Below are 13649 nucleotides of genomic sequence, written 5' to 3'. Positions count from 1 at the left end.
TGTTATATGTTTATGGTTTAATATATATATACTTGATATATGCACAAAATCAGTTAAATCTAGAACATATAGTTATTCACAATTACAATATTATCAATACAGTGGAATGTGATTGTGATTATATGATTCAAAAGATTTGGTCCCTGTTCATCAGTGTTTTGGATTTACGCTGATGTGATAATCAGCGATGAAGTATACTTACACTTGGAGTAAGTGTTATGTTCTTTCCAGAACATTGGCAAAGTATACTAGTTTCGAATGTATGGAGTATACATTGGACTGGACCGATATTGAACTTGGTCAAAGATATTGTAAACTTTTGGTTGTATCTTTCCAAGTCAATGTCAGAAGTTGATCTTAGATTAAGAGAATGTAAATCCTGATATGCTTAGGCTCAATCTCAGGAGTGCTATTCATGTTCTTTGATTTATTAGTTAAGCCTACCTTTTAAGTCAGGATGATACGTATATTTTGGGAACATGATAGCATAACTGAATGGGAGTGCTGAACATAAATATGGAAATCTATAGCTTCTACTAGTGTATAGAAGTAAAGTGATGATTCCTTTTGAGCTTAGTTAAATAGAAGTAAATGGATGAGCTCTTGTTTTAGTGACTGTATATTAGATCACTAAAACATCATTTACAGGTAACTAAGTGTTCAAAGGGGCAAAATACATTGAGGGGTGTAAACGGTAAATTGGTCCCATCTCGATGTAAATCATCTATATAGAGGATCTCTAAATCACATTAAGATTATAACAATGGTTAAATGAGATAGCATATTGATATCGTGAAACATATGATATGCTCTATATAAGTCTGAGAGTGCAATTCCAAGTTCTAAGAGTGGATTCAACAAGGAATTAATAAGTTAGGGATTTACTTGGTAATTCGGTTCAACTTATTGGAAGCTCAGCATATAGATCCATGGTCCCCATTCTAGTTGAGACTATACTGTTTGTAAGACTCTATAATTGATTTATGATTAATCAATTATAATTCGAAAAGTTAGACTATGTCTAATTTGTGAATTCTCATAGTTTAAGGATGAAATTGTAAATAAAAGGGTTTCTAAGTTTAATTATTAATTAAGAGACTTTGCATGTCTAATTAATAATTATTTTAAATGACAATATTATTTAATAATCTATTTTAGTTATTAAATAATTAGTTTTGGCATTTAAAAGATTAGAATTGGAAAAATGGCATTTTTGGAGAAATAGAAATAAAATTGAGGAAATTGCAAAATTCTAGTGAGGCCCATACACACCATGGCCGGCCACCCTTTGCTTGTTTCCCAATTATTATTTTCAATTTAAATTGTCATGTAATTGCTAATCAAAGCCTAGCCTAAATAGGAAAGTGGTGGATCACACTAAATAAGGCAGTTATTCAATTACACAGTAAAAGAGGAAACTGTCTCTTAATTAATAAGGCATTGCTATACACGAAATCAAGAGAGAAAAACAAGAGAGAATTTCGAAAATCCTAGTGAGAGAGAAGTGCCCACACACATCACTCAGTACCTCATTATAGTTTGGAAGACTGTGAAGGATCACATCCAACTGAAGAATTTTCGGGCTCATATCTTGATTATACTCTGCTACAGACAGGAATCAAGGGTTAGAGATCTGAGTGGAAGGAGACACTTAATTCTGCTGCCATCACTGTAAGTTATTCTTAACTTTTATGTGTTTAGTTCATCGTTTTAGAAGTTCAATTTTAGGTTGTTAAATCAACATACTTGTGAGTAGATCTAAGTTCCTGGTAAAAATATATTTCCAACACATGGTCCCCGCACTAGTTGAGATAATATTGTTTGTAAGACTCATGTAATTGGTTTTGATTAATCAATTATAATTCTCAAATTAGACTATGTCTATTTGTGAAATTTTCACTAAGTAAGGGCAAAATTGTAAAGAAAGAGTTGTTAGGGGCATATTTGTTAATTATGATACTTTGTATGGTTCAATTAATAAATATGATAAATGACAATATTATTTAATAATTATTTATAGTTATTAAATAGTTAGAATTGGTATTTAAATGGTTGAATTAGAAAATTGGCATTTTTGAGAAAATCAGATACAAAAGTGTTAAAACTGCAAAATTGCAAAAAGCAAGGCCCAAACCCAATAAGCCATGGCCGGCCACTTTTGTAGGCAATTTAAACTGATATTTTCATTATTTTAATGCCAAATAATTCAAACCTAACCCTAGTGGAATGCTATAAATAGATAGTGAAGGCTTCAGGAAAATTACACTTCTGAATCAGAAAACCTGAGCCTTTCTCTCTCTACCTTGGCCGCCACTCTCTCTCTCTCTTCTTCCTTCATATTTCGAAATTACCTTAGTGATTAGAGTAGTACCCACACACATCAAGCAATACCTCAATCATAGTGAGGAAGATAGTGAAGAAAGATCATCAGCAAAGGAGTTTCAGCATCAAGGATTCAGAGAAAGAGATCCAGGTTCAGATCTTGATAATACTCTGCTACAGAAAGGATACAAGGGTTAGAGATCTGAACGGAAGGAGTCATTTAATTCTGTTGCACCCAATGTAAGGTTTCTTAAACTTTATACGTGTTTATTTCATCGTTTTAGAAAGTTCATATTTAGGGTGTTAATAAACATACTTGTGAGTAGATCTAAGATCCAGGTAAAATAATTCCAACAGACAGTAGTTAGTGTTGGAAATATTTTACCAGGATCTAGATTTACTAACAAGTATGTTTCATTAACATCCTAATATGAATTCTAAAACAATGAAATAAACACATATAAAGTTTAGGAAACCTTACATTGGGTGCAGCGGAATATAATGACTCCTTCCATTCAAATCTTTAGCCCTTGATTCCTTTCTGTAGCAGAGCATCACCAAGATCTGAACCTGGATCTCTTTCTCTCCTTCCTTTGATGGTGGTTCTCCTTCTTGTTGATTGGATTCTTCGCAATCTTCCACACTATGATTGAGATACCACTTGATGTGTGTGGGCACTCACTCATTCACTCAAGGTTCGAAAATTGAAGAAGAAAAGAAGAGGGAAATTGGCGGCTAGAAATTTATTCTGAAGGAATGAGATGCATCATCTTTTTCCTGAAGCCATCACTACCTATTTATAGGTAACCACCTAGGTTTAGGTTAGATTTATTTAGCATTAAGATAATTAAAAAAATAAATGGTAAATTAAATGCATAGTGGTCGGCCATGTATAGGATAATGGGTCCCACTTGCAATTTTACTATTTTGACATTTTTCCATCCCATTTTCTCAAAAATGCCAATTTTCCAATTTAACCACTTAAATGCCAATTCTAATTATTTAATAACTAAAAATTAATTATTAAATAATATTGTTATTTAATGTATTTATTAATTAGACATATAAAGTCTCTTAATTAATAAATAAAACTTAGAATCTCTTTACTTCACAATTATGCCATTGCTTAGTGAAAATTCATAATCTAGACATAGTCTACTTTAGAATTATAATTAATTAATTAAAATTAATTAACTGAGTCTTACAAGCAGTATGGTCTCAACTAGTATGGGGACCATGGGCCTATATAACCGAGCTTCCAATAAGCTGAACCGAATTTACCAAGTAAATTCCCTAACTTATTAATTCCTTGTTGAATCCACTCTTAGAACTTGGAATTGCACTCTCAGTCATATAGAACGCTCTATATGTTCCACGATATAGATACCTATTAATTTATCCATTGTTATAATCCTAATTTGATCAATGATCCTCTAATAGATGATCTACATTGCATAGGGATAAAATTACCGTTACATCCTTTCAATGTATTTTATCCTTAAAACACTTAGCTCCGTATAAATGATATTTCAGCGAAGTGAAATGACATATCAACCATTTATCTATGTTTAGCCAAGCTCGAAGGATATCATCGTTTCACTTCTGAATTCCTGTACAAGTTATAGATTCCATATCTATGTTAGCGCTCCCACTCAATTATACTATCATGTTCCCAAAATGTACGTATCACCCTGACCGAAAAGTAGGCTTAACTAACAAATCAAAGAACATGTATAATACTCTTGAGATCGAACCTAACCATATCAGGATTAAGATCATTTGATCCAGGATCAACTAGGTGATATTGAATTGAATAGATATTACGGTAAATTTTAACATATCTAATCAAAGTTCAATATCGGTCCCTTCCGATGTATACTCCATACATCCGATACTGGTAAACTTTGCCAATGCCCTAGAAAGGACATACCACTTATCCAAGGTGTAAGAATACCTATCGCTGATTATCATGTCAGTCTAAATCCAGTGAACTGACAAATCAGGGAATAAACTGTCAAACATATAATCAAGATTATATTCCACTGTGCTGACAACACTATAATCATTAACAAATACATATGTTCTGGACTTAATAGAATTTATACATTGTATATATAATCATGAAATAAATCATGTGAACCATGCAACATAAAATGTTATTTCTGATCTTTATTAATAAGTAAATATGATTATGTTGAAATGGGTTTTATTTAGGGCACAAAATCCAACAGTTAGCATGTAGAATTAAGCATAGTGGCACTCATGTTTGATATTATAATTGGGACTAAGTGAGAACCGGGATTAGGGTTATTACCCTAAAGTGAGCAGTTATATGGCCTAGGGCTATTACCCTAGTGATTAAATGATTTGGAATACTATGCCATGCTATAGATATTGAAATGAAGAATTATGCAGGTAAGGCATAATTAGGTTAGACTCGATAACTAGAATCGAGATAAACCATTCTAAGGCCTTATTGTAAATAGACGTGTGAGCGTAACACGTGGGTCTATGCCACATAGACATAAATAGGCGTGTGAGCGTAACACGCGTCAAATAGACAATAAGTACAATGGAATTAATATATATGTGATATGTTTTATTGTGTATATTGATATTTCACTGTCTTGTTGTGCTTGGCTCACAGGTGCTCTACTATGCAGGAAAAGGTAAGTCAGTTAGTAATCAGCCATGAGTGCAGGAGCTTGGCGATGGATTGTACATTTTCGGGCAAGACTAGACCAAGCGGGTTGGGTATGACAGTGGTTATATTTTTGTATTCTCAGATTTTACCGCTTAGGTCGGCATGATAAATGACTTGTAATATTTTGCAAAAAGTTTTATGGGATCCCAAAACATGTTGTCTTTTTGGATTGTTTGTAAAGTTTAAATCATTACAAGTTATGTTTTTATTCCATTGTAATCAAAGTTTAAATTTTCCCGCTTTTATTTTCTAGTAATCCCAGTTTAGCTAGATTAGGTTGTATTATTGGTTGTCGTAGCATGCCTAATTCTTAAGGCGTTACAAATACTCTGCTTCCAGTTTCAATTCTTGCGCCTATCCCAGATCCTCCTCCCTAGGGTGACCATGACCTATGTTATGCTCTCCCTTCTAGCCTTGATGGGGAGGAGGATGAGCAGGAATAAAGGGTTACACTAGGCAACGTTTTGGCCATGATTTGTGAGGGTACAACTCCATTTGCTTGTTCGGGATTCGACCCTCATGCAAAGGGAAGAAGAAAAAGGGGGCTTGTTGGAATATATTTTACCAGGATCTAGATTTACTAACAAGTATGTTATTAACATCCTAATATGAATTTCTAAAACGATGAAAATAAATACATAAAAGGTATGAGAAACCTTACAGTGGTTGCTACAGAATTAAATGACTCATTCCGCTCAGATCTCTAACCCTTGTATCCTTTCTATAGCAGAGTATCACCAAGATCTGAGCTCGATTCTCCTTCTTATTGTTTGGATTCTTCACAGTCTTACATACTATGATTGAGGACTCACTTATTATGTGTGGGCATGCACTCAATCACTAATGGCTGAATTTTGTTTTGTGAAGTAAAGCTATGGTATTTTCGAATTAGAAGAAGAAGAAGGAAGTGGTCTCAAAAACCTAGAGAGAAAACTAGGTTTTTAGCTTTGGAGGCATTAGTTGGATAATGAGACCATAACCTTCCTTTTATACTAATTTCCACTAGGGTTATGATTGAATTATTTGGAATAAAAAATTGATAAAAATATAGTAAAATTGACACTAAGTGGCCGGCCACATAGTGGGCCCCACATTAGTTTGGTTTTTGCCATTTTTCTCAACTATTTTATCTATTTTTCACAAATATCACTTTTTGCAACTTCAACCCTATACATGCCAAAACTATTTATTTAATCATTAAAACAATTATCAAATAAAATTATCATTTATTATATTTATTAATTAGACTTCACAAAGTTTCTTAATTAATAAATTAACCCTAAAATACCATTTCTTCACAATCAAGCCATAACATAGTGAAAATTCACAAACTAGACATAGTCTAATTTTAGAATTAGAGTTGATTAATTAAAATCAATTAACTGAGTCTTACAAGCAGTTTGTCTCAACTAGTATGGGGACCATGGGCCTATATAACCGAGCTTCCAATAAGCAGATCTCGAATTTACCAAGTAAATTCTCTAACTTATTAATTCCTCGTTGAACCACTATATAACTTGGAATTGCACTGTCAGGTACATAGAACGCTCTATATGTTCCACGATATAGATACGCTATCAATTATCCATTGTTATAATCCCAATAATCAATGATCCTCTATAGATTATTTACATTGCATAGGGACAAAATTACTGTTACACCCTTTCAATGTATTTTATTCTTAAAACACTTAGCCACCTATAAATGATATTTTAGTGAACTAATATAATCACTAAAATGAGCGCTCTATCATTTATCTCTATTTAGCCAAGCTCGAAGGAAATCATCGTTTCACTCTATGTCCGGATAAAAGCTACATATTCCATATCTATGATTAGCGCTCCCACTCAGTTGTACTATCGTGTTCCCAAAATGTACGCATCACCCGAACCAAAAGGTAGGCTTAACTAACAAATCAAAGAACACAAATAACACTCTTAAGATAGAACCTAACCATCTCAGGATTGAGATCATTTGATCTAGGATCAAATAGGTGATATTGAATTGAATAGACATTACGGTAAGATTATCATATCTAGTTCAAATTCAATATCGGTCCCTTCCGATGCATACTCCATACATCCAACCCAAGCTTACTTTAACCAATGCCCTGGAAAGGACATAACACTTATCCAAGGTGCAAGTAAACTACGTTATAGATTATCATATCAGTTAAACCCTGTGTACTGATAAATCTAGGAATACATTTAATCACACAATCTTGTTTACTTTCCACTATGTTGGCAACACAATAAATAAGAATCTCAGTGTGATAAGGGTTTGGATGAATTTATCAATCAAATAAGTAAATAGATGATCACATGAACCAAATAACACATTAAACAAATAATGAAATTAAATCTATTTCTTTATTGATAATTGAATAGAAAATATTACATTGAAATAGAGTTTTATTTAGGGCACAAAGCCTAACAGGGCTTACTCCAACACTAAAAAGTGAGGATCAATGCCTCCACTGCCTTCTAAGCCTAGAAATCCTCTTGACCAAGTGATATAAGCCTTTGATAAGTTCAAAGAGAGGCATTGTGTTATTTGCCCAGAAGCTTCCAACTTGCGCATCTTTGACCTTCCCTATACGTCTTCCCTTTGCGATGTACGTTCATCCCTCTCCCCTCCAACTGATGGGGGGAGAGGGATGATGTGGTGGAGCCCGATTCTATGTCTTCCAATATCCCATTGGGAAATATAAGGGTGAGTGATCCCATGGATCATGATATGCCACAGGGCTACCATTCTCAGGGGAAGATGATCGTTCTCATGGCAGAGCAAACTAGGATGGTTTGGGCTATGTCTCCAATGTCTCATCGAAGGCTTTCAACCAAGAGCTCTTACTCCAGCCTTCCTACGATGTCAACTAACCTTTCCCAATGTCTTCCTCTGGTCCTGGCGATAATGCCTGGTCTCAATCTTAGATGGCTTAATTTTTGAGTGGGTACAATCGATATCTTGGCAAATACCCTCCTCAATACTGGGCCTAGCTTCGTGGATCATCCAAAGAAGATCATCAAGAAGTTGTACTTCAATACTCTATATGAGTTAGTGTCTACATTGATTACATTGGCATTTTTCTTATGATGTCTTTTTGACTTGTACTTTTACTTGCTTTGCAGACCTCTATCATTTAACAATACATCCCTACTTTCAGCTCCTCTAACCGCAATGGACTTTCATGCCTCCAAATAGCTTTGGAAGAGTTGGCTAGCTCAAATATAGAGTGCAACAACCTTCAGACTCAAGTGAACTAACTCCAGGTCAAAGTAGATGAACTTCGGGCTCAACTGAAGCAGGCAACACCTCGAATTGATGAGCTTTCCCGATAACTTCGATTTTCCCTTAGCTTTCATGAGAAGTTCAAAAGTGAAACCAAACAAGAGTGGGATAACCTCAAAGCCACTATTAAACAGTTAGAGAGGCACATCAAGACTGTGAAGAGGAAGAGAGATGCATGTGAGGTTGAAAAAGTTGAGCGCCTGATATACTCCATTTAGGTAACTAATCCTCATGTGAAATTTAGCACCCGTTCCACGACACTCCAAATGATTGAGGGATTCAAGAAAGACCGTGAGGAACAACAAGCATCACGCCAAGCTAAACGCTTTCAGGGTGCTAACACTAGTAACGACTAGTAATTTCTTTTCTTTTAGTTTAGGTCCATAGCTTTATTAGGATGACCCCTATGCTTTCCCTTTGGATGATTATAAAACTCTCTTTTTATCTTCTGTATATTTAACATTTGTAATTGACGTTGGCCAAGTGACCCTTGGGGTTACTCCTTGGCCAAGTGACTTTTCCCGCTATGGTAAGCAGGTTTTTTATTTGAGGGACATTGACTCTTTGAGTGGTCTAAACCTCTTTACATTTCCTTATCCTTTTCTTTGGACGTAAGGGAGCTTATTATTCTTTGAGCGTGCTGTGACCTCTTAACTTGAATTTTCACTATTGCATATGCTTGTAAATGTTTGTTTATGCTCGAGAGGCGTCTCTCTTTCTAGCATAATGCCAAGAGTGTCTTTCAAGATCTCTTTTGGCTAAGTAACCTTTGTAGGGGAAAGTAAGTGCATTTCTATTATCAACCAAGGGTAGCTAGTCTGTGTTGATTTGAATTTTTTTACTCTCTCCCCCTTGTCCCCCAATTGTGTAACGTCGCTCATGGCGTTGTACACTTGAGTTTTGCACATAATTTCTTTCTTGTACTCTCATTATTTTGAAAGGAAGAGAGATATTATTATGAAAACATGTGATAAGGAATGATTGAACAATCTCAATGCAATATTCATTCATTATAAGGAAGAAGTTGAAGGCCATTTGGGTGACCTCTTGTTACATTACATTGAATTGTTAAAATAAAAACAAAAGAAACTTAAACTAGTGGAGCTGCCTCGCGGGCCGCCTCCTTGATTCTTAACAATTCAAACAACTAAAGGATACTTCCAACTCACCTTTTCAACAATAGTAATTTTTCAAGTGTGTTGTGTTCCATGCCCTTGGTATCACTATATCATCCATGCGAGCCAATTCGCAGGTTCCTGGCAGGATGACCTTGGCAACTAATAGGGGCCTTTCCAGCTGGTTCCCAACACTCCTGCTCCCCAAGTCCTTAGTGTTTGGTAGGACTTTCCTTAACACCAAGTCTCTGTTGCTGAAGGCGTGCATGCAAACTCTTGAATTATAGTATCGTGCCACCCTTTGTTGATTACTGCCAACCTCATTTGGGTCGCATCTCTTCTTTCCTCCAAGAGATCCAAACTTTCTGCCATTGCTTTTTCATTTATTACTTCATTGAAATTCTTCATTCGAAATGAGTTGAGTTTCATCTCAATGGGGAGTACAACCTCACACCCATATGCCAAGGAGAAAGGAGTTTCACCTATGGTGGAGCGAGGCGTGGTCTTCTATGCCCAGAGTATATTCGACAGCTCATCTACCCATCTGCCCTTAAGCTTTTCTAGCTTTTTCTTAAGGTTTCTTTTGATTATCTTGTTCACTTCCTCTACTTTTCCATTAGCTTGGGGTGTACTACTGTTGAGAATCCCCTCTCAATGCCTCTCTCAAAGCAATAGGAACTTAGCAAGTCCCCTTCAAATTGGGTTTTGTTATCAGTGATGATTTTGTAGGGCACCCAAACCTACATATTAGGAACTTATTGATGAAGGATACCACTTGCTTAGCGGTGATGTTGACCAAGGCTGTGACAGTCAGTAGTCCCATGATCTATAAGGGGAAATACCGGGTAAGCTATGAAATCTCACATCGCCTGGGGAAGGTCAAGTGGGATGATGTTGGATATTTATTTTACCAGGATCTTAGATCTACACACAAGTATGTTATTTAAACACCCTAAATATGAACTTTATAAAACGATAAATTAAACACATATAAAGTTAAGAAAACCTTACATTGATGCAGCGGAATTAATGTCTCCTTCCGCTCAGATCTCTAACCCTTATATGCTTTCTGTAGCAGAGTATAATCAAGATCTGAGCCCGAATGTCCTTCTTCTTCAAGTTTGATCCTTCACAGTCTTCCAATCTATGATTGAGTTACTGCTTGTTCTGTGTGGGCACTTACTCTCTCACTAGGGTTCGAAATTGATGAAGGGAAAAGAGAAGAGGGATTTCGGCCAGGTATAGAAAGTGGGGAAGGCTTAGTTTTTCTGAAGAGAGAAATTTCTGTCAGAAGATGATATGAAAACTTATGATTTGACTGAGCCATCACTTTCTATTTATAGGCAACTACTAGGTTTAGGTTAAGAATTATTTGGCATTAAAATAATGAAAATATTAATTTGAAAATCCACAATAAGTGGCCGGCCATGGTGTTGTAGTGGGCCCCACTTGATTTTGCAGTTTTATCAAATTTTATTTCTATTTTCTCAAAAATGCCAATTTTCCAATTCTAACCTTTTAAATGCCAAAACTAATTATTTAATAACTAAAATAGATTATTAAATAATATTGTCATTTAATTTAATTATTAATTAGACATATAAAGTCCATTAATAAATAAATAAACCTAGAAACTCTTTTCTTTACAATTTCACCCCTGCTTAGTGAAAATTCATAAAATTAGACATAGTCTAACTTTAGAATTATAATTGATCAATCACGAATCAAATAATGAGTTTTACAAGAAGAATGTTCTCAACTAGAATGGGGACCATGGATCTATATGCTGAGCTTCCAATAAGTGAACCAAATTTACCAAGTAAATTCCTACTTATCAATTCTTCGTTGAATCCACTCTTAGAACTTAGAATTGCACTCTCAGACTTATATAGAGCATATTATATGTTTCACGATATCAATATGCTATCTCATTTAACCATTGTTATAATCTTATTGTGATTTAAAGATCCTCTATATAGATGATCTACATCGAGATGGGATTTCTTTACCGTTCTCACCCCTCAATGTATTTTGCCCCTTAAAACACTTAGCTACCTGTAAATGGTGTTTAGTGATCTAATAATTAGTCAGTTAAACAAGAGCTCATCCATTTACTTCTATTTGCTAAGCTCGAAGGGAATCATCACTTGACTTCTATACACCAGTAGAAGCTATAGATTCCATATTTATGTTCAGCACTCCCACTCAATCATACTATCATGTTCCCAAAATATACGTATCACCCTGACCTAAAAGTAGGCTTAACTAATAAATCAAAGAACATGAATAGCACTCCTGAGTTGAGCCCAAGCATATCAGGATTTAGATTCTTTTAATCTTAAGATCAGCTACTGATATTGACTTGGAAAGATATATATATTGTTGGAATTTATTTTACCAGGATCTTAGATCTACTCACAAGTATGTTTATTAACATCCTAAATATGAACTTTCTAAAACGATGAAATAAACACATATAAAGTTTAAGAAACCTTACATTGGGTGCAGCGGAATAATATGACTCCTTCCGTTCAGATATCTAGCCCTTGATTCCTTTCTGTAGCAGAGCATTATCAATATCTGAACCTGGATCTCTTTCTCTGAATCTTTGATGCTGAAACTCCTTTGCTGATGATCTTTCTTCACGATCTTCCTCACTATGATTGAGGTATCACTTGATGTGTGTGGGCACTACTGTAATCACTAAGGATTTCGAAATTCTCAAGAGGGAAGAGAAGAAGTGACAGCTAAAGATAGGGAGAGAGAAGGCTCAGGTTTTTCTCTGAAGGAAAAATAGAAAATTTAAGTGTAAATTTCCTGAAGCCTTCACTATCTATTTATAGCATTCCACTAGGGTTAGGTTTGAATTATTTGGCATTAAAATAATGAAAAAATCAGTTTAAATTTCCTACAAAAGTGGCTGGCCCTACACTTAGTGGATTGGGCCTTGCTTTTTGCAATTTTGTAATTTTAACACCTTTTGTATCTGATTTTCTCAAAAATACCAATTTCCTAATTCAACCATTTAAATGCCAATTCTAACTATTTAATAACTATAAATAATTATTAAATAATATTGTCATTTATCATATTTATTAATTGAACCATACAAAGTATCATAATTAACAAATATGCCCCTATAAACTCTTTCTTTACAATTTCGCCCTTACTTAGTGAAAATTTCACAAATAGACATAGTCTAATTTGTGAATTATAATTGATTAATCAAAACCAATTACATGAGTCTTACAAGCAATATTATCTCAACTAGTGGGGGGACCATGGGTCTATATAACCGAGCTTCCAATAAGTAGATCAAGAATTTAGCACTAAAATTCACTAACTTATTAATTCTTCGTTGAATCCACGCATAGAACTCAGAATTGCACTCTCAGTATATAGAATGCTCTATATGTTCCACCATATAGACACATCATTAGTTATCCATTGTTATAATCCTAATGTGATCAATGATCCTCTATATGAATGATCTACACTGTAAAGGGATTAAATTACCGTTACACCCTACAATGTATTTATTCCTTAAAACACTTGACCCCGTATAAATGATATTTCAGCTTATGTGAAATGAGTACTCCACCATTTATGTTCGTTTGGTCAAGCTCAAAGGAAATCATCCTTTGCTTACTATTCGCCAGATAGAAGCTATAGATTCCATGTTTATGATAGCGCTCCCACTCAATTGCACTACCGTGTTCCCAAAATGTACGTATCACCCTGACCTAAAAGTAGGCTTAACTAACAAATCAAAGAACACGAATAGCCTTTCAAGATTGAGCCTAATCATATCAGGATTAAGATCATTTGATCTAGGATCAACTAGGCGATATTGACTTGAATAGATATTACGGTAAGTTTAATAAATCTAAGTCAAAGTTCAATATCGGTCCCTTCCGATGCATACTCCATGCATCCAACCTGAGCTTTACTTTAACCAATGCTCTGGAAAGAACATAGTATTTCTCCAAATACAAGTAAACTCTTATTGTAGATTATCATATCAGTAAAACCCTATGTCTGATAAATCTAGGAAACTTTATTCACATAGTCATGTTTACTTTCCAATGTGTTGACGACACAATAAACAGGATCAAGTATGTGAAAAGGGTTTCAGATGAATTTATACATTATGTACATATAATCATGAAATAAATCATGTGAACCATGCAACATTAAATGTTATTTCTGATCTATAT

Source organism: Cannabis sativa, chromosome 6 (genome assembly GCF_029168945.1).
Source record: "Cannabis sativa cultivar Pink pepper isolate KNU-18-1 chromosome 6, ASM2916894v1, whole genome shotgun sequence".
Taxonomy (NCBI): domain Eukaryota; kingdom Viridiplantae; phylum Streptophyta; class Magnoliopsida; order Rosales; family Cannabaceae; genus Cannabis; species Cannabis sativa.
This window is presented reverse-complemented; position numbering follows the sequence as displayed.